Genomic DNA, 21,163 nt, shown 5'->3' with positions numbered 1-21,163 from the left:
GGTTTTAAATTTTAGCTGCCTGTGAATCCATACCACGCGCCAATGAAAAAACTGCATGTATGTATGTATGTATGTATTAGAGATAGGTACGAAGTATCGGTACTCGCGAGAGCCGTGATTCTTATTTTAAAATAAATGGGCTGAAGGTCTTTAAACATTTTCGGGAGGGACGAGAAAAACTCTCTTCTCGACACTCCCTGTGAGGCCCTCATCTTCTAAAAATACAAAAAATCTCCCTTAAAAACGTTATATTAAATTAGCACTTTTGAATGTTATATTGAGAGGAAAACGAACGGCAAAGCAAAATAGAATAACGAGAGGATGGCAGATTCCTTCAGTATGACGAACGTAGGATACTCGAAAAAAATATATTCAAGTACATATCTAACTTATTTACAATTATCTTGAAAATCATTTAAATTTTATTTAATAGCGGGCGCGTTCGGCACCTAAAAAATTTAAGTCGGGATGGGCGGACTCGGGATTAAATATTTAGTTCCGCGCCCATCTCTAGTACATTTGCACGTTCACAAAGGCAAAAAGCCTTGGACCGTGTGGTCCATTTTTATCAAATTGGAGTACTTTTAAAGTGCTTCTCTGTTATACTGTAGCGGACCTACTCGTGTCTCCACGCCAGCTAATTTTTACCCGATCATTGCTCGTATTGAAAGCCCTACTTATACCTTCATATGTATGCTTGTGTGTATGTATATATATGCAGACACTAAAGAATTATTTTACTATATATCAACAAATCAGCTGCTTCCGAAATGCAGATAAGTATCGCACAGTGCGCAGAATAAATTTTTTTTGTGACTGAGAGCATTAAGCGAAATAAATTTAACAGTATATTAAAGATAACTCAAAAAAAAGATGAAACAAATTTCCTTGACTGAAAATTACCTTCAAATAAGAGGATTTTCCATTTCATTCCATTTTTGACCAGATAACAATCAGGGCTGGCAGACGTTTCGAATCTAAATTCCGTACACGGGCGGGTGGGTGAAAAATCCGTACAAAATCCATACGCTCATTTTTTTTTTTGTGAATCAAAAAGCAATATATGCAGACGAACACAGACAATCCTACTTCCAACAACATGAAATACAACAACACATTTTCCCACTAGACCTATTTATTTTTAACTTCACAGACAAAGTTATTGTTTTTCTGACTAGAACATTTTAACAAACTATTTATTATATTTAAAGTTAAATTACTGCCCCACTGCTATAAAAAAAATAAATGAAAGTATTAAATTCAGTTACGAAACCATAATAGAAATAGTTAATTTTATATGGATTAAGTAAACAAGTGTTGCCACATATCATTGCCACTTACCACACATATAATTGGATATGGGCAAAACAGGCAAATGTATATAATATGAATAAAGGCATCAAAGCCCGTACAAAAATCGGTATACCTTATCGGAAAGCTAAAAATTAGTACACTCAATCCCTACAACTATTTTGACCACCGCGAATCCGTACCGTACTGAAAAATCCGTACTTCTGACAAGGCTGACTAGGGTTGCCAACATTTTGTAATATACTTATAGTACTATTTCAAAAAAAAACTCAAAAAATAAAGTACACTTCAAATATATATAGTATTTTATTTGAAAGAACAAGTATAAACGCTTGTTAAGTAAACATCTTTTTTCTTAATATATTTCTTTGCACTTTTGGTAGTTTTTCACAATTTCTTGTTAACCACGAAAGTATTATATTCTTTATCGCAATCAACATTTAAATTAATATAAAAGTTAATTTTTGCTTTCCTTTTATTAGCTCGGGATGTAACTATGTAATATTGATGCGCCTAAAAGATGCAGCGATTTCTATTCTCAAGTTACATACCTGATGACAGTACGAATGGCAATTATAATAGGGAGGTTTCAGTTTTTTAAACTATAATTTTATTTGTTAGTGAGGTAGTCGCTTTGTTTCTCTCATCTCGCTATTTCACAGCCATAACAGAAAAAACTCTTCCAGTAAATGCCGAAGTAGCAGGAATAGAGAGTAGAAATGAATTAATTTTAAGTATCTAAATTTGGTTACTCATTATCAGTATTTTTAAAAATGCTTCCATTTCTGGTCTGTGGTTCTATTCATGAACTCACCACGACCTTTTATTTTGAAGAATATTTCTTGTAATATTGTTATTTCAGTATAAAGGTCATCCATTTCATACACATATTTTCTTACAAATTACTGAAATTTATTTATATTTATAGCTGAAGAAATATAGTATTTTTTTCAACAGTATATAGTACGCAGACCGAACAGTACAATACTATATATTATAGACCGGTTGGCAACCCTACGGGCTAATAACCATATACTATATGAAATTTGTAAAAAAAAACATATTTTTGCAGTTCATGCTGTCAAAGGTAAAAAGAAATAATATATGAAAAAATTTGCTTTTGACGGTCGTTTTAAGGTCAAGGAAATTTTTCATTCATTACGACTTTACCCTCGAAAGTAAATTTTTGCCAACTTTATTTTTCAGTTTTTGCTATCATGGAAATTCATCCCCTGACGCAAGCATAGCAAAAAGTTATGATTAAAACTTTTTAAAAATGGCATTGCTTATTACTTTCAGGTTAAGAAGGGACAAATATTTTTAGTTAAATTTTGTCACAAAAAAAAGTTCATTATCCACACTGTGTGTCGTATGTCAAGGTAAAATTATTATACGCATTTGTGTGCTAGTTAATCTGCATAGGCGTGACCGTCTGACACGAGTGTTAAAGAGACAAGTACATACGAGCGTATATGTATGTATGTATTCGTATGGGAATTCAGTGAAGCCTGTCAAAGCCGGAATCGCAAAGAACCAGACGACGCACAGTGTTTCGACTATATGGAGGCAGGTAGAAAAGAGTCATGGTGACAGTTGGTAAAAAAAAACCGATTTGACTTAGAGAGGGAATATTAAAAGTCATAAGTATCAAATTTTACATTATTTACTCACCCCCCTTCTTCACGAACGATACATTTCCAAAAATTACGGGAATGGGCGCGATACCGACTAATCAGTTTAGTTGCATTTGGCGCTGAACCCATTACAGGAAGTGTTTCTTTTTCAATTGTAATTAATTATCTAAATGTCGTGGAATATTCAGGTGAAGGTATTTATCATTTATTTGGTATTTTCCTATTTTCTTACCAAAAAATTTACTTTGAAATGTAGATGCTAAAGATTATTAGTAAAAAAAAGTGTGAGTACCGGTCCGTCACGTCTTGAAATTAGACTAATATTTTAGAGAATTTTATGTAGTTTTCTAATATATAATTTGATCTTTGCGCGCGACTTTGCAAATATATGTAATTCTTGATTGTCTTAATTTTTGATTTTCAGCTTCATTTTGCATAATTTAGCGAAAAGAATTTTTCAAACAATGAAAAAATCCTACCAGATATTGGGAAAAAAGCGAGTATTGACACCTAAGTCATTTTATTGTATAACCTTTGTTTTCTGAGAGTGGAAAGCAGGAAACAAAAATTACCCAAAATTCCATCACATTTAATGACTGGGCCCACATTTTTTGTGAGTTTTGAACGTTATAGTAATGCAATCTTCCCCATATTTTATATTTAGGTTTTTCTAATAAAAGAAAGACTACAAACTAAATTTCATCGAAATCGGATAAGATTTAATGTTTCCGCCCACAAGAGTAGAGGGCGTGGCAATTATTCCATCTTTACAAAATTTCATAATTCTCTATTTCTAAGTAAAACTAGAGCACATGTCAAGTTTCAGTGAAATCGGTGCAGGTGTACTATTATTTCCATCTGCCTCCATATAGTCGAAACACTGTGCGACGGTAGGATAAAATATATTTCATTGTCTTAGTATAAAATAATAAGTTTTCAGTGCATGTTTAAAAAACTTTATTTCTTATGGAAAATAAAATTAAAATATTAAGCAAAAGATAGCTACAGAGTTGAAATTAATTGTTCTCTGGGAAAAGCGAATTGAGAGAAACTAAATTTGAACAAGTGACATTTTTACGTCTTCCACAGTTAGTCGCTTCTCATGGTTCCGTCACAAATTAATTCACATAGGCCCTAACCAACAATATTTTTTAATTTTACGGGAGAAGCAAAAAACATTATATAAATCAAATCATGCATACGTATACGACGTTTAAAAAAGTGGCATAACTCCTTTGTTATTGGTACTAACACTTTAACATTTTTAGTGAAGGTGTATTTTAATATATCCTACCAAAATCTGTGAAAAATGCAGTTACGAAAAACAAGTTGGTTAAGGCCTTTGTGAATTAATTTGACGGATATATACATAAATAGAGGCTCTCATATGTACATATTTGAATTTACAGTTTGAAAGCAGATTTAGCGATACATACACAGTTACATATCGTCACCTGAAATGCAAAAAGACGTAGCTGACATGATCGTTGAAATGCAAAAAGTCATATCTAATAAAAAATTCAAAATACACTTTTTGATTTATAGTTATGATGGATTTCATCGAATTTCAACTTTCCACATCATTTTATAAAAAAAAATTAAAACATTAGTCACGACTTTTTCCATTTCATTTACGATGTTGTTACGTCTTTTTGCATTTCAGGTAACGATATGTACTATGCATTTAGTAATGATATTTATTTATACGAGGGTTACAACCTAATTGTTTAGATACGCCAATACTAATCTGACATTGTCATCGTTAAGTTTGACATTTTTTAATGGTAAACGTATACCGAACATTTTGTCATACATTTGTGCTTTGTACATATGTACATAAGTTGCGTTCAAGATAACTTCGTGCAAAAATCTGTAAAACTGTCAAATAACAAAACTACTCTCTTGAAAAAGAGGAGCGAGAGCGAAGCAGTAAAAGTCACCTGGAATGCGAAAAACCACTTTTCCTGTAACCACTTCAATTTTTTAACGAATGTAATTGTTTACAAATCAAACCCTGCTTATCGTTTGACACTTTTCATGAACCTGCAGGAAGAACAACTTCGGACCAAATCCTGCAACTTCTGACTGAGAGGGAGTGTAAGTTACTCTCACAAAAGTGGTTTGACTTACAGGTTTTTTGGCACCTGGAACACTTTCCTGTAAAAAAAAACTGCAAATCATGAATATCGTAAATATCGTGAGCATCTGGAACGCAACTATATATGTAGTTGAAACACGCATCTTGCAATGATTTTCGACGTGGATTAAAAAAACAGCAATGTTGGTGATCAAGCCACCGTGTTTCGCTGGTTTTCCAAATTCAATCGTGGTCGCACTTCGCTACTGGACGAATCTCGTGAAGGTCGTCGAACACCGACTATTGTGCCAAAAACACAGATGCTGCGCGTGAACTGATATTGCATGATCGTCATGTGGCATTAGCTCTACTAGCATGCACTCAATATTGCATAAACATTGTTTAGAGAACCAATCGCAGAAGACGAAACATTTTCCCCCACTACAATGCAATCTCTCACACATCTGCTGAAAAAACCGTGTTTGAGTATTTAAAACATCGGATTGAAGGTTCATCCGCCGTACAGTCCTGATTTCGCACTCAATGATTTCTTCCAGGGACATATCAGTTAAAAGTTTTATTGCGAAACGTTGCATATTAGATGAGAAATATTATTCCGCCGATAAGAGATATATATTCTAGCGTTTATTTTTTATGTTGCCTGATAGCTGTAATATAGGAGAAATATTTTGTCCGTTTCCAATGAGAATTATTTCCAATCGTTTGTTTTTAACGTGTCGGTATTACTGTTATATAGGAGAAGCAATTTTTTGTTGCAAATTATAGGTATTTCCCAACGTTTGTTTTTACGTTGCTTGCTCTCAGTTATTTCCCAAAGTTTATTTTTTACGTTGCACTGTGGGAAATTTGAGCCTATTTTGTGACCAAAAGTTAATTTCTTTACTTGCTTGAAATTAATTAATTTTTTGTCTTATCTTACAGAGATTAGTTCAGAGTAAAAAACTGTATACTCTGTTTTTCGATAAATTGACTTACCGTTGATTTGGCAACCCTCAAACAGATAGTTTCGAAATTTTGTGTGACGGTTAGTAGAATATTTACCAATTGCAACTTGTATTATAGTTTAAAGGTTGTGCCAAAGAAACGTCCGCATTTAAGTGACTTTAAAGTGAAATTGTACAATTAAAAAAAGTTTATATAGTGTTTTAAAAAAATGTTTAAAGACGTTTAAAAAAACTCATCATAAATCGGTAGAATAGGCCCTGATTTCTTATTTCCCCATAATCTTATACTGCGATTTTGTGCGATATTAAAGAAATTATAATTTTTCATAGGTAACTACTTGGTACAAAATCATGAGTTTTATGAAATAATTCACGGTGTTACAATTTAAAAGTTGGAAAAAACCCTGTCAGATAACAAAGAGAAAGTTTTAAACTTAAGGTTAGTGGAGGATTCGAGTCGATTTTTAAAATAGAACATACGAGGCATCTGTTTATTGGGTTGAGGTCCATTGGACCCCGTGTGACCATTACGCTATTTTTTGGAGGTGTGATCATTACAGGTTAATTTTTGCGCGGCCAGGCCACTACTTCTAGTCCTACTACTGGGCCAAGTTTGAAATTGATATCTCACTTTTGGAATTGTGGCCACAAAATAGGGTCAAATTTCCCATAGTGCGTTGCTTGCTCACAGTTATTACAGAGTTTTGGCTCACGCTCCATTTCAAATCGGTAGTTTATTTCTCCAGACAGTTAGAAAGAGTGTATAAACACCGCTCTCACTCAAAGCGAATTGGAGATCAGCTGTTCCGCTCAAATTCCAAATAATCGCATCAGTATTTAAAAGCTGATTAATAATAATCTTTCTTTTTCTTTGCCCCGATTTTATAATGCCGAATAAAACTAGATTTTTATCACACTCTACTATGTTAACTTATAAAATGTCAAATGAAAACAGCTAATTTTGTTTGCTTTTGAAGACGGTTACTTCGATGCCGATTTAAAACCGTAAGTATAACCAATAGAGCGAAATGTGTACGGTGTCAATGCGCTTTCAATTAAGTCGATTATTCTGTGCGTATAAACGTGCGTAACATACATACATCAAAGTAACCGTCTTCAAAAGCAAACAAAATTAGCTGTTTTTATTTGACATTTTATAAGTTAACATAATGGAAAGTGATAAAAATCTAGTTTTATTCGGCATTATAAAATCGTGGCAAAGAAAAAGAACGATTATTATAAATCAGCTTTTAAATACTGATGCGATGATTTGGAATTTGAACGGAACAGCTGATCTCCAATTCGCTTTGAGTGAGAGCGGTGTTTATACACTCTTTCTAACTGTCCAGACAGTGTATAAACACCGCTCTCACTCAAAGCGAATTGGAGATCAGCTGTTCCGTTCAAATTCCAAATCATCGCATCAGTATTTAAAAGCTGATTTATAATAATCGTTCTTTTTCTTTGCCACGATTTTATAATGCCGAATAAAACTAGATTTTTATCACTTTCCATTATGTTAACTTATAAAATGTCAAATGAAAACAGCTTATTATGTTTGCTTTTGAAGACGGTTACTTTGATGCCGATATAAAGCCGTAAGTATAAACACTAGAGCGAAATGTGTACGGTGTTAATGCGCTTTCAATTAAGTCTATTAATCTGTGCGTATAAACGTAGTATGTGACTAAGTCAGATTTGACATATTCGCATTAGTGTTGGCATATCTAAAGCAGCGTTTGCATTGTTCAACTTTTCATTAAACTCTTTGTTGAATGCAAGGGGTGAATGGTGCAAACGGCTTTTCTACAAATCGCTTTCAATGAAGTTGGTTGGTATTCAATTTTCATTAAACTTTTGACTCAAATAATCGCCTTTGAAAGTTAAACAATGCAAGCACGCTTTAACGCTAGGTTCCCACAGTCTCATTCTACGTAATTCACTCTCTCATTCGTAATTGACGCTCCAATTAGGAACTGGATAGAATTATCTCACTTATACGTAATTCAGATGCAATTATCATGCGAATTTCGAACAAATCGATACCCTACCTAGGTTTAATCGAAGTTTAATAAAACTCAGCTGTTAGAGAAAGAGAGAATAGAAAAAAATCAAGAAAAGGAAGGGAGGATATGAAGGAAAAAAAATAAATGATTGGTCAACCCGAATTAAGAATATGAAGTGTAAACGAGGGAAAATCACAAACGCAATTTGCAGTGCTTTTGGGAACTTAGCGTAAACCCTTAAGTAGTAACCTCATATATTGATACTTATTTACCCCACATCTAAACCTTCTACTGATTCTGTTAAAAAAAAACTGTGTTAGAACGCAAATGTCAGGTGGAGACGCCATTCCATTTTTAAAACCGAATTTTTTACCGTCTACTACAGTCAATCCGGCTCTATCTGTAGGTATACCTGGAAAAATCTCCACACAGGATAAAAATGTTACCATGCTGATCAGAAAAATGGTTTCATCAAAATAAAATAAAAATATTCCATCTCTCAATGTCAAATTGAGAGATAGAACATTTTCTTATATTGATTAAAATATTTTCCTGGGCAGCATGGTTCATTTTTTTATTCTGTGTGAAATTGTTTCCACCTTAAGTGCTATATTGAGATGCCAAAAACATCACCTGTCATTTTATAGTTTGACAACTCAATTTTCATTCAACCGCACCATTTGCATTGTATTCAGATTGATTTGAGCGCATTTTTGAATATTGTATTACATATTTAGAAGCATTATTATGATATATTTCAATTGAGTAGTCCACTAGCAAAGTGCGCTATGTAAAATTTTTTCGATTTCTAGTTTTTGGTGGATTACGTACCAGTATTTAAAGTAATTTCATGTCCACTAACAACAGAGTGCAAAATCTTTTTACATTCTGAAAAAACATCATCAAATGTTAATTCTTCTTCCAAAAGTCGCTATCATACTTATTTATAAACTTTCAAAGGTATCCATCTTCTGATGAACTTAGAAAACTGCCTTAGGTCGTATAGAATGTTAATGTTATCTTATGTCATGTTATGTTATGTTACAATTTTAAAAGGCTCTTATTTATGTAAATTTTCAGGTAATAATAAAAAAGATTCAATTTAAATGTTACTTGTTGTCGTAGTCGTTTTTTTCAAATTTATGGCTTTCTATTATAAAATCACATAACGCTGTTTGCAAGTGGACTACTCAATTGTTTTAGTGATTTTAATGAGCGAATATAATGATCTGATTGGCTTAAAGCCATTTTGATAATGAAATGTTAAGGCAGTAAGTGCCCACATGAAAAACAGGTTAAGGTTAAAAGAGAACTTTGACAGACGGTAAGACACATTTAGTAGAAGGTATAGGTGTGGGGTTAATAAACATTTGTCCTTTTTTTAACCGACTTCACAAAAAGGAGAAAGGTTATCAATTCGTCCGAATATTTTTTTATGTATGTTACCGCATAACCTTAGACCACGTTAACCGATTTCATAATTCTTCCCATATTAATTTGGTTTAAATCCGATCAGCGGATGATGAAAAAATTAACGATAATCTTAAATTTTTATATGAGAATTGCAGTCGGTTCTGCTTTTTGCTTAAAAATTACTTGTTAGCAATTATCTTTCATCTTTTTGTAACTCGTCAAGTTAGTTTTCATATAAACATACTTACCTATCGTCTCCTGAAATTCAAATAGCCTTAACGAGCACCTTCACTGAAATACAAAAGCCCATAGCTTGCAAAAAGTTCAAAATTCACATTTGACTGATTAGGATTCATTTCATTAAATTACAACTACGACGTTACGACTTTTTGCAATTCTGACGATGTTTGTTGCGTCTATTTGCATTTCAGGAGACGATATGCGCACATTGCTCATTTGAGTTTTACGATTTTTTGGATTATGACTACGATGACCATTCGTACCGCTTGGTGAGGCAGTACCGATTTTGAGAAAATTGTCCCGCTGAATATTTTTTTAAAAGTCGGGACGTATAAGTGTCCCGATTTTTCATATTTGTACCGATTAAGTTCCGATTTTCAGTGTTTTCTTTATTAACCCTTTGAGGACCGATGTTGCTTGTAGGCGACATTGACATTTTGTTTTGCAAATCCTGTTGTTTGGACTATTTTTTCTAAAGTTTTATTTTAGTTGCTACTTTAGAATGCTGTGAAGACAAAAAGCTCAACCTCTTGCCACAATTGTAGAACCAATTAGTTTCTAGCACCTTGTCGTTGTGACTACACTCCAAAATTTTTATATCAGAAAAGAATTTAAAATTTTATTTAGAATAACATTAAAATATTATCTTTCTTATTAATAAACCATATGTAGGTTTTGTAACAATTCAGTAAAGATAGTTCTTTTAAGTACAGAGTTATGAAAAATGCATAAATTTTTTAATGCATTAATGTAAAAAATTTTGCAATAAGTCCTGAAATTTAATACAAATAAAAATTTGAATGCATTAATTCTGAAAAATATAATGCTAATAAAATTTATTTTCATTAAATTATCCAAACTAATGCTAATGAATAAATTTTGATGCATTGAAGTTTTTAGTAATTTTGCACGCTTTCATTATTAAAAACCATTAAATTTTTTTCTAGTGATGTATAAATAACCTCTTTTGGAAAGACTTCGAATAATTACTAATAGTTTTTTTAGCTTCATCCTATTATGTTTATTTGTGGAAAAAATTGTGTAAACATTGTTGGGTGTTTTATTCCACCCTCAACGTCAACAAAGAATTTTTACTTCAAAATACAATTAGATAATGGGTTTTTAATGCTTGTTATACTTCTAACGCAATAAATTATTGCAATAGCACTAATATACAAATCTTAATGTTAATGCAAACCAAATTCATTATCACTATTTCCTCGGAATTAATGCATTGAAATTTTCGTTTATATTAAATTTCAAAAGTTAATGCATTAATGTTTTACATTTACATTAAAATGCTATGCATTAAAAAATTAATGTATTTTTCACAACTCTGATACATACATATGCATGTAAGATACATCGGTGGTAACGTAATTAGCAACCTATAACATTAACAATATTCATATACTTTTAGTTAATTTTTTATAAAAATATAGCTGAATGTATAACATAAGCCATATATGTATTCAAAGTTTAAAATTTTGTGCAAAACTCACAAAAATTCTACGAATTAAAAAAATCTTCGAAATTTTCAAATTTTTACAGGTTTTTTAGAAACTTCATACATATATAATAATGTGCACGTTTGAAGTGGCTAAAAACTACCGCCTTTTTTTTTGCTGAGGCCTTTCGCATTTTCTACCACTTAATACATACATGTATGTACATAAATAAATGTATGTAAAATTAAAAAAAAAAACACAGCAACCTGCAGCCGGATTCCAGCATTCGCTATCGCTAATTTTGATCGCTAAAAATCTGCAAAAGTATAGCAGGCGTGCCTAACAACATGCAACTTGTAGTTACATGCCTCTCAAACTGCCAAATTTGTATGTCTACACATTTCATTTGTACTTTTCCATATGTATACTTTTAGGCCCCACTGCTTTTCATTTAGAGAATTTTAATAACGAAAATTTTGCGTAGCGATTGTCAGAATTCCAATGCTGGAGCAAATAGTTCATTTCAAATTTCGAACTAGTTCGTTCGATCAATTCAATGACCTACTAGTTCGTGAACTTCCCAATTGAATCCTGCAACATATAAAAAAAATGCACATACAAATTTACATATATATGTTTTTTTTTTGCAGAATGGTTAGGTTATAAAATACATATAATAAATAAAATGAAATAAAAACACAAAACCTTCAGAAATGTTTTTGGTTTTGGTAAGAAAACTTTGTAAACATTTATAATAAGCAGCATTTCATAAAGGCAGCATTTCATAAAGGCTAAACCAAAAATCACAGACTTCAAATTTTATACCAGTTCATATTTAAGTATTAACGAACAATAATATTCCGTCAAAAATTTGTTGCCCAGCCAACTAAATTCGGTCTTCAAAGGATTAATTTAATAGGAGTCTACCTCCCTCGTTATCACAAAGAACACAGAATATAAGAGAGCCATGAATATTTGGTTAATATTTATTCTCTCAAACTGCTACTCCCGCTGCATTGCTGTCTTGCTTCAATTTTTTTAAGGTTTTTATAATTACTTGTTAAGTTTGTTGTTTTTTAATCAAACCATACTAACTTGACACTAGTGAAATTATAACCAAATAATACTGATGGTGTGTATACATTTTCGCGATAATGTTTCAAGTTTCTTCTCTTTATTTTGTTTTAAATACATAAAACTGTATTAAAAATGTTATGTCTTTTTATTCTAACTAAAGAACAAAATTGTATATTCGGAATCGATGCTTTAAAAATGTCCCGATTTTTGTCCACAGAAATCTGGTCACCGCAATTATGACACCCGCAGCAAATGAGCGATGTATACACACATACATATGTACATATGTACCCCAACGATAAAATTATGAAGTTTATCACTCATGTGTATGGAAATGAGTTAGCACATACATATATATATAAATCGTAAGGAATTTGAAGTGATCTATATCTGTTTACATAATAATAATACATATACATATGCATAAAATATCCAAAACTATTCAATAAAAAGCAAAATATTTATAATTTTTTAAAATTTAACAAGAACAAGCGTTACCAATATCCATACTAACATTCATATTTATAATAAATAGTGAAAGTAGCACACATAAAGAATAAAAAACTTAGATGGAAAAGTGCATAAAAGTAGTTTCCAAAAAAAAGACAAGTACGATGAACCGATCCAGGCAGTTATTGATAATTCATTAACACCAATGGAAAATCACCGATTGAAAATGTTAGCACGAAGAGCATAGCTGACATTTCAGATATTTTTGGAGTAAGATGTATAATATCCCAGCCAGTCAGACTGAATCCAAACCAAGGCTGCAAACCACCTGAGAAATCGGTGTAGTTCGATGTTCAAACTACTTGGGAAAAGATTAAACTGGTGCAAGAACCGTAGAAGTTATATGTGCATGAGGAATCGTTCACTCAAAGACGGAAAGCTGCTTGGTTTTCGATTCGGTTCTGGTAATTTAAAATAAAAACCCATCGGTTCAAAGCCTAAAAATTTTCGACGGTTCAAAATCGGGAAGGTTAAAAATCGGTGCAGTACTGATTCGAAGTGTTCTGAATAATGCGGAATCTGTGTTTGCATTTCTGCAACGATAATAATTATTCTTTACTGATAACTAATTGACTGAGTATGTATATGTAGTTAGAGTTACCCTGTAGAAAATCTGACTAGCTCAGAACTAGCGTAGAACTAGACCTTCTTCCGGCAGTACTAGTTCTAGCGCAATACCCCAGCAATGCTTTCAACTGTCCAGTTGTACATGGCGATGTCATTGGCAGGGGCAACTTTCGCTCAGTGTATTACCTTGTAACTAGTTTTTAACCGGTTCTGTTTTGGACAGCTTTTTTATAAGAAACCGTTTTTAGGATTCGACTTTTGGATATTTTTTTCGTTTTTTCTTTTCTGTTACAGATTCCATTTTTGTTACATATTTTATTAAAAAAAAAAATATTGTAAGCTGCACGCAACAATTTAAATTCATGAAGTACGAGTAGTGAGCATTTGCTCTTTTACACCGCAAGTTTTAACTGTCCCGCTCTGCATCCGTTTTGCACTAGTTCAGAGATAGTTCTGATATATGTAGTTCGGAACTAGCGCTTTGTCAGACTGCCTCTAAGTTTTACTGCAGGGTAAGTATTCAATTAACGTTCATAGTATGAACTTCATGCATGCAGATATATTTGAGAATGCTTACCAATGCGCCTTGGCTAAGAGAGTAGCCTTAGTGTTTTGAGAAGACGTGTTGAATGAAAAGCACCTGAGTTTGCATAGATTTAAAACAAATTAAAAGAAAACGAAATCATAAAAAAAATCAATTTGATTCCTATATGAATAAGCGTGGTGAATCTCCAGCGGGGACGACATGCGTAAGACGGATAAATTGGTCAGCGTCTTTGGTTCCTAGTAAGTTCTTTGGAGAAAATGCAAACACAGGTGCCGTCTGCATAATACCGAAACCCTCATTGCGTCTTCGGTGCAATTGCGTTAGCTCAATGCGCTGACACTTTGCATTGCGCTTGCTTCATTGTTTAAACTTGTTGGCAACTTTTCGTTTATTGCACTTGATGTTCGTCGTAGGTAGTGGCATACTCTTTGAATTTTAATTTCAATGCGCAAAGGTTGGAAGTAGGACAATAAATAGGGGATATAAAACGCTCTTTCTAAGTGCTGGCTTATATTTTTTATTTAGCAAGTTTGCGCAACCTGAACGTGCTGCAAAACCCTACATATACATACATACAAATACGTAGGTATGTATATGTACATATTAGTGCGTTTACTATGTACGTGTACTTATACATGCATATCTATAAAAATAAAAACTGTTTGATTTCATATAAAAGCGGCTACACATCTTTTGTTATAATATTTAATGCTTTGGAACAAGGGAAAAAGGGGCTATGCCGGAATTAATTTTTCTGAAAATAAATATTATTTTCATAATATGACGCCAGTTTTTATAAATTGCACTTCTTATATGAAAAATGCGCTGTTTAAAACTTGCTCCAATTTTACTAAAATTTCTTGAATTCAGATTAAAATGTTCAAAATTTTGATGGAAATTTGCTGCATTTTTCTAAAATGAGTATTAAGTTTGTAAGTTTGATTAATGTATGTATATGGTTTTGTTTAAAGCATGAAAAGTTTTTTTATAAAAAATAACAAATCAATTAATTCACTCAGTTTTGATCGCCAGTGTATGTAAATAAAAAAAAATATATATATACATATGTATACATATTTAGCCTTAAATATAGCATAAGAATATTTTCAAATAAAAATTATACTTTTCGTTCAACTTTGAATCAACTAATTGCCAGTGATTGAACAAGACAAACGCGCTCTAAGCGAAAAGTGAACGATTTCGGGAAAAATGGGGGACCTACGTAACCTTCCATAGCAAGGGGGGACAAAAAGTCAAATGGGGTACGTCTGGCAACCCTACCTTGGCCAGCATTCTTTAAATATTCATTAAGTTACTCTTCGGGCCAGTTTTTCAGTGCACGGTTAAATCTGAGTGTGGTTTAAATTTAGTTTAAACGCTCGAGCTAGTGGGTTTAAACTAAGATTAGCCAATAAAATTTCAGCCAGCTTTAAGATATGAACGCAGCTTACGTGATCTAAGTTTAAACTGGCCCTTAATGAACAATTTACTAAAAGCATGTTCCCATTATCGTAATTTACGGCTCATTCGTAATTTATAAGCTAATCATGCTGAAATCAAGTAATTTCGCCTTATAAAATCTGTCAATAAATTAAGAAGAAATTATATAATTTATCATAAATCAAAACCCAAACGAAGAAATTCTTGTCATTTATTTCAGCTGGCACTGTTAAGGAAATTAATTTAAAAAACGCCTAAAGGTGTGCATCCATTTTAATTGAAATCAAGTTCAAGCCACATACTCGTACGCACATATCATAAAGAAATGTATATAGAAATCATGAAAGGAAGTCTGAACGCACTTGTTCCGAAACAAAGTAATTTATGCTGTTAATTTATGCAGTGAGCCATTCGTAATCGTATGCTGCGAATGCCGCATTATACTAAAGCCAGCTTTCGACATAAGCTACTATTCCATACGAACACAGAAATATACACATACATATGTATATATATAAATAAATAAGACCCAACATGAAAACATTAAAAAGCGTTTTGCATTCAAATATCACAATCGAAACCACATATAAAATAATTGGAAATTTAATTTTGTATGAAATGTGAAACACATGCAGCTAAAAAAATATGCAAGGCAAGGTATGAATGCTAAATTTACACAAAAGCCCAAAGGGCCTTACGAAGCACAAAAAGAAGGTTTGTGTTAATTTCCCATTTGTAAAAAGTGCAATTAGTATCCACCAAAAGTCCTAATTCGTCAGTGAAGTTTAAATCTTAAGCATTACGTAAGAGTGTACGATGCATCGGAAACATCGATGTTTTCTATTCGATGTATCGAATAAAACCGATGTTTTGGACCTTCCGATATACATCGATATATTGATGTATTTTTTCGATGCATCGACTTTTGTGTGCAATGTACACTGTACATACTAAAATTATTTTGTATGCTTCCAAACTCTTCGCTCTAGAATATATATTCTATTAATACTATCCAAAATGTTATTGCACTAATAAATTGCTACTTTATTAGTAGCAACAATATGATATTAATTGACATGATATTGCCACTCAAAAACCATTTGGAAATTTGGACAGATTTTCAACAGCAATTTCCAAAATTGTTTCACACAGCTTATCAACATAGTGAAATATGTAATATGTATAAAGTGTGCCAGCCAATTTTATGTACGTACACTTATTTCAAAGCAAAATTTGAGTTTCGCCATTTTCGCTTTTTTCAGTTCTGCAATTTTAACTCTTGGTTTTGTTGCATACATCTGCCCAATTTCGGCTTAGATCCTCATCCTGATGGACTGAAAAAATCAGTACTGCAACGTTATGTGTGCTTTTGCACAAGCGGCAAGAATTTCTCGACATGTTTCTTTTTTTAATTTTTCACCCAAATCAAAAAACTTCAAAATTCTTCAATCAAAGGGGTTAACATGAATGTCAAATGAAAGCAATAATCATGATAATAAATTGAGTAGTCCACTTGCAAAGTGCGCTATGTAAAATTTTTTCGATTTTTAGTTTTTGGTGGATTACGTACCTGTATATAAAGTAGTTTCATGTCCACTAACAACACAGTGCAAAATATTTTTATATTCTGAAAAAATAGCATCAAATGTTAACGCTTCTTCCAAAAGTCACTATCATACTTATTTATAAACTTTCAAAAGTATCTTATGATGAACTTAGAAAACTGCTTTAGGTCGTATAGACTGTTAATGTTATCTTATGTCATGTTATGTTATGTTATAATTTTATAAGTCTCTTATTTATCGAAAGTTTTAGGTAATAATAAAAATGATTCAATTTAAATGTTACTTGTTGTCGTAGTAATTTTTTTCAAATTTATGGCTTTCTATTATAAAATCACATAACGCTGTTTGCAAGTGGACTACTCAATTTTCAAATAAGTATACCGAAATAGAATGTCATTGCTTGCCTGCAAACTTTATATTATTTCATTATGCTTATAAACATTTAACAATTGTCGCCACTTTCGTACCTTCCAAAAATTTCTTTCGAAGGCTTCTCAAAAGAAAAGAAAAAACTGGGATTTGTAACCGTTTAAATCAATTAATATTATTTCATTTTCTTGATGTTTATTTTTAATTGAAAGAAACTGTTGATATTTTCATTCGATGCATAGAAAATATCGATGTTTTATACGATGCATCAAATCGAAAAAAACATCGAGGTATATTTTTGACTTGCATCCCTAGTACGAGGCCTGTAATTGCTCATTATTTTTCAATTCGAACTCTATTACTGTTTACATATTGAATTTTTTTATTTGTACACATAAGTCATCTAAAATTTAATAACTTTTAACGGGTATTTTTTATCTAAGATTAAAATGACTTTGCACTACTATTTTTTATAATTTCAAAATTCACGTTAAGTGCATAAGTTTTCTTCAGAACTCCATGGAAAAATATATGACTAGTTTTAATTAAAAAATAATGTTTAAAAATACATATGTATTTACATATGTAAATACATATATATATTCAGTAGTGGCCAAATAAATGTTACCATTATTAAAAATTTGTGTATCCGCATTAGTTTCGATACAAGTTTCCACCAAACCACGAAGTTGAGAACATAGGTGGCGCCCTCAGTAGAACCGCTACTTGTTTTGCCGTGTTTGATAATTCTCAAGTAAAGTAAATAGACTCTCAGAATGTCAACGAAAGCTTAGATGCACTGAAATGTACTAATAGTTTCAACCAAATCACTGTTTTTCATAAATCATAAGTTTTTAGAATTAAAAAAATCAAACCACGATTCTAATCGAAAAGTTGAAATGTTAAGAAAATGCATTGTTTTGACGGTTTCTTTTATTCTTCTTAGTATTCGTATTTTTTTGTTTACTTACCCTACGTCTCCACCTTCTACAGATTCTGTTAAAAAAAGGTGTGTTAAGACAGAGATCTCAGGTGGAGACCGCAAATTTCCCCTATTAAATCATATCTGTCTTGACGAATTTCTGACTATCGCTGTCTTAACATCAGCTATCATTTCATAGTTTCACAACTCAGTTTTCATTTTACCGCGCCATCTACATTGGGTTGTACCCATCATCGATCTCATTGGCTTGATGCCATTTTGAAAGTGATATGTTACGACAGCAAGTTGCCCACATGATAAAACGGGACAAAGTTAAAACAGAAATTTGACAGATGTTTAGGCACATTTATTAGCAAATGGAGACGTGGGGTTAGCTTACGTGATCACTGCCAGGACGGCGCAATCTTGCATTCTTGTATTGGTTTGGGCTGAAATTTCATACTTTGGTTTTAGTGAATTGGCATAATTTACATACATCTGTGTTAGCGTGGGCCGAAAATCCGCTTTTTTTAGAACTTTGATTGGGAACAGCAAAAATATGGTTTATGGCGTGAAATATGAAAGTTTTTAGTCAATATCTCGCTCAAGTCCATCAAAGTTCAATGCGCTCAAAAAATCAAAAGTAATAAATACATTAATTAATAAATTTTTTTTCCTAGAATTCCAAGTATCTTCGAAAGTATTAGCCCTACATAATTTGGTATATGGACCCCGTTGTGTAGAGAATCGAAGCAAGCTAAGAAACAATTTTTTTTAGCAAAATGTTCATCTTTCACACAGATTGTTTTTAGAGAAAAATTAACCATACATTTGCTATTACCAATCAAAATTCTAAAAAAGCGGATTTTCGGCCCCCGCTAATATGTATATGATAATGATCTATTTGGAGTCCTCGTTTCCTGATCTTTCCCTTTGGTCGTTAGTACTATTTTTTAAGATGGATTTGTGCCATGCCAAGGGAAAAAATCGTAATGAGTACTTTTAGTGTGAAATAACGGCATTAGAAGCCTTTTTCTCATTTCTGATCAAAACAGGTATCGTATTATTTGAAAGTAACCAACGCTTCTTTTTCGACAATAAAGTGGAAAATGATATATATAAGTAAGAACATGTACTAAATATGACAAATAATATCTCTAATAATGGTATATGTATTCAGACACAAAAATTATAAAATGTTTAAAAGCTGTTTTAACCTTATAAAATGCTGTTGTCGTCGATTTCCATTTTTTTGTTGATTGACTGCTTTTAGGTTATAAAAAACTTACGAACCTTAGGTTAATGGGCCTTTTGGTCCATACTGCAATTTCCATACAAAATAACTATTTAATCCAATATTATACATACATATCTATTGAGAACCAATGTGAACATCTTCAGTTTCAGTAGCCTCTTCAAGTAATGCTGCTTCTAATTACGGGGCTTATAGCAGCTAAAAGTCCAGCTCTTAAGAAAACGGTCAAGAAAAAAAATGCCATTATTTCGTGTTTGTGAATAGCAGTGTCCAAGTTTGACATCTGATATTTCACAGCCTGTTGTCTCACTATTTCCTTACGAAAGAATAGAACGGGCATATATTTCTGCGGCAAACATGGGTTGCCTTGTCTTCTCTTTTAGCTTAGCAAATTTCCTATGAATTGAGTACTGCCTTAATGAAATTCGACACAATAAAAATTTCTTCGCCATTTCTTGAGCGTATTTTATATGAAGTCTTTGTTGCAGGCTAAGCTTTTGGCTTAAGAAGTTTCAGTTTTCTTTTGTTCGGTGACTTTCGAAAGCCCTTGTAAACACGACTTCTGGGATACTTTTGAAAAATGTTGGTCAAGATTACCCCTAAATTTCACATTTTTTGGGGTAAAAGGTTTAACAAATTAACCGTTGTACAATTTCAGGTGGGTAGGGTCGCCAGATTAAATGTTTCACCCCGAGGTTCAGGGGCAACCGATCACATCTCGTGGCTCAGGTCTTCCCACAAAAGTTTTTAAGCATTTGTTGGGTGTCGCTTTGTAGTACGTTGTGAAATATGGGCGAGTTCCAAGTTGCATGTTGCTTTGTTTTGATGCGATACACTGGGCAAAACTGGTTTAGCCGTAAGATCGGGTTTGACCGGTAACATATACAATGTCAGTAGTACAACCCTGCTGCTTTGTTTTAGTTTGAGCATAACAAAAATTATTTATGTGCGATATACTAAATTCATACGTATCTACAACGTATGAAATGTATATTGGGACACGATACATTGCATATTAAATGTACATATGTTTCTTTTAAGAACTCGATACTTTATACAATTATAAAGCAACATCAGTGTGCAAAACCCTTTTTATTTTAGTGTGCTAGAATCCGCAAAAAAATTTGCTAGATTTGAATAACATGTGGTAGATTTTCAATTCATATTTTTAATGGTTATACATATCGCACACCGTCGTCAAAACAGGCACAACTCAAAAATTAGATCGGGAAATATTAGTGCTATGATGCCAAAACAAGTATAACATTAGCTTTCTAGTTAGAGAATATAATCATGAAGAAAAAAATATGTTCATTAATTGGAGAAAAATCCTACAGATTGATTTATGTAAAAAAATCGACCAAATTTTTTTCCATTGCATAATACTTTAGCAAATATAAATATGCGGATTTTTGAAATATTAAGAAGTTAAGGCAAAATTATTAAAGCAAAATTTATGATGTAAAGAAGTGAGTAGAAATTTTAGAATTATGTGAAAATTGTAAACAAATGTTCTGCTTAAAAATGTCGTAGATTTTAAGCCTTGTTTGTTAGATGTGGTAGACATTCAAATTTAAAAAAATATGTGGTAGATCTATAGAGGTTTGCACACTGAGCAACATGCAGGTAGGAACTCGCGCTATGCACGCCTTATTTTCTCGCACTCCAAGTCTATCGATGTGCGCTTAGTCGACACTGAGTTATACATATGTGTGGGTACTATACAACTAAATTTGGAAAAGTGCACACGAAGTTGTACTAGAAGCATACTCCGAGGCGAATTTATACAAGATGGTGTTGCCAGAATAAAACAAAAA

The 21,163-nt window shown here is 32.4% G+C and overlaps 1 protein-coding gene across 5 annotated transcripts in view; it reads right to left on the bottom strand.

Moving 5' to 3' along the window:
* LOC118745781 (chitinase-like protein PB1E7.04c) overlaps positions 1 to 21,163 on the bottom strand; it is a 269,861-nt gene that overhangs the window by 136,601 nt on the left and 112,097 nt on the right. Inside the window, exon 1 of one of the 5 annotated variants that reach the window (XM_036479451.1) lies at positions 904 to 1,121. The exons of the other annotated variants lie outside the window; for them this stretch is intronic. The gene's annotated coding sequence lies outside the window, so the exon portion shown is untranslated. Of the gene's footprint in view, positions 1 to 903; positions 1,122 to 21,163 lie in introns of those variants that run through there. 5 annotated transcript variants of the gene reach the window in all.

This window comes from Rhagoletis pomonella, unplaced genomic scaffold (genome assembly GCF_013731165.1).
Source record: "Rhagoletis pomonella isolate Grant_MI unplaced genomic scaffold, Rhpom_1.0 Rhpom_scaffold_00009, whole genome shotgun sequence".
In the NCBI taxonomy this organism is placed as follows: Eukaryota; Metazoa; Arthropoda; class Insecta; order Diptera; family Tephritidae; genus Rhagoletis; species Rhagoletis pomonella.
The sequence above is the reverse complement of the archived record's forward strand: the minus strand, read 5'-3'. Positions and strand labels throughout refer to the sequence as shown.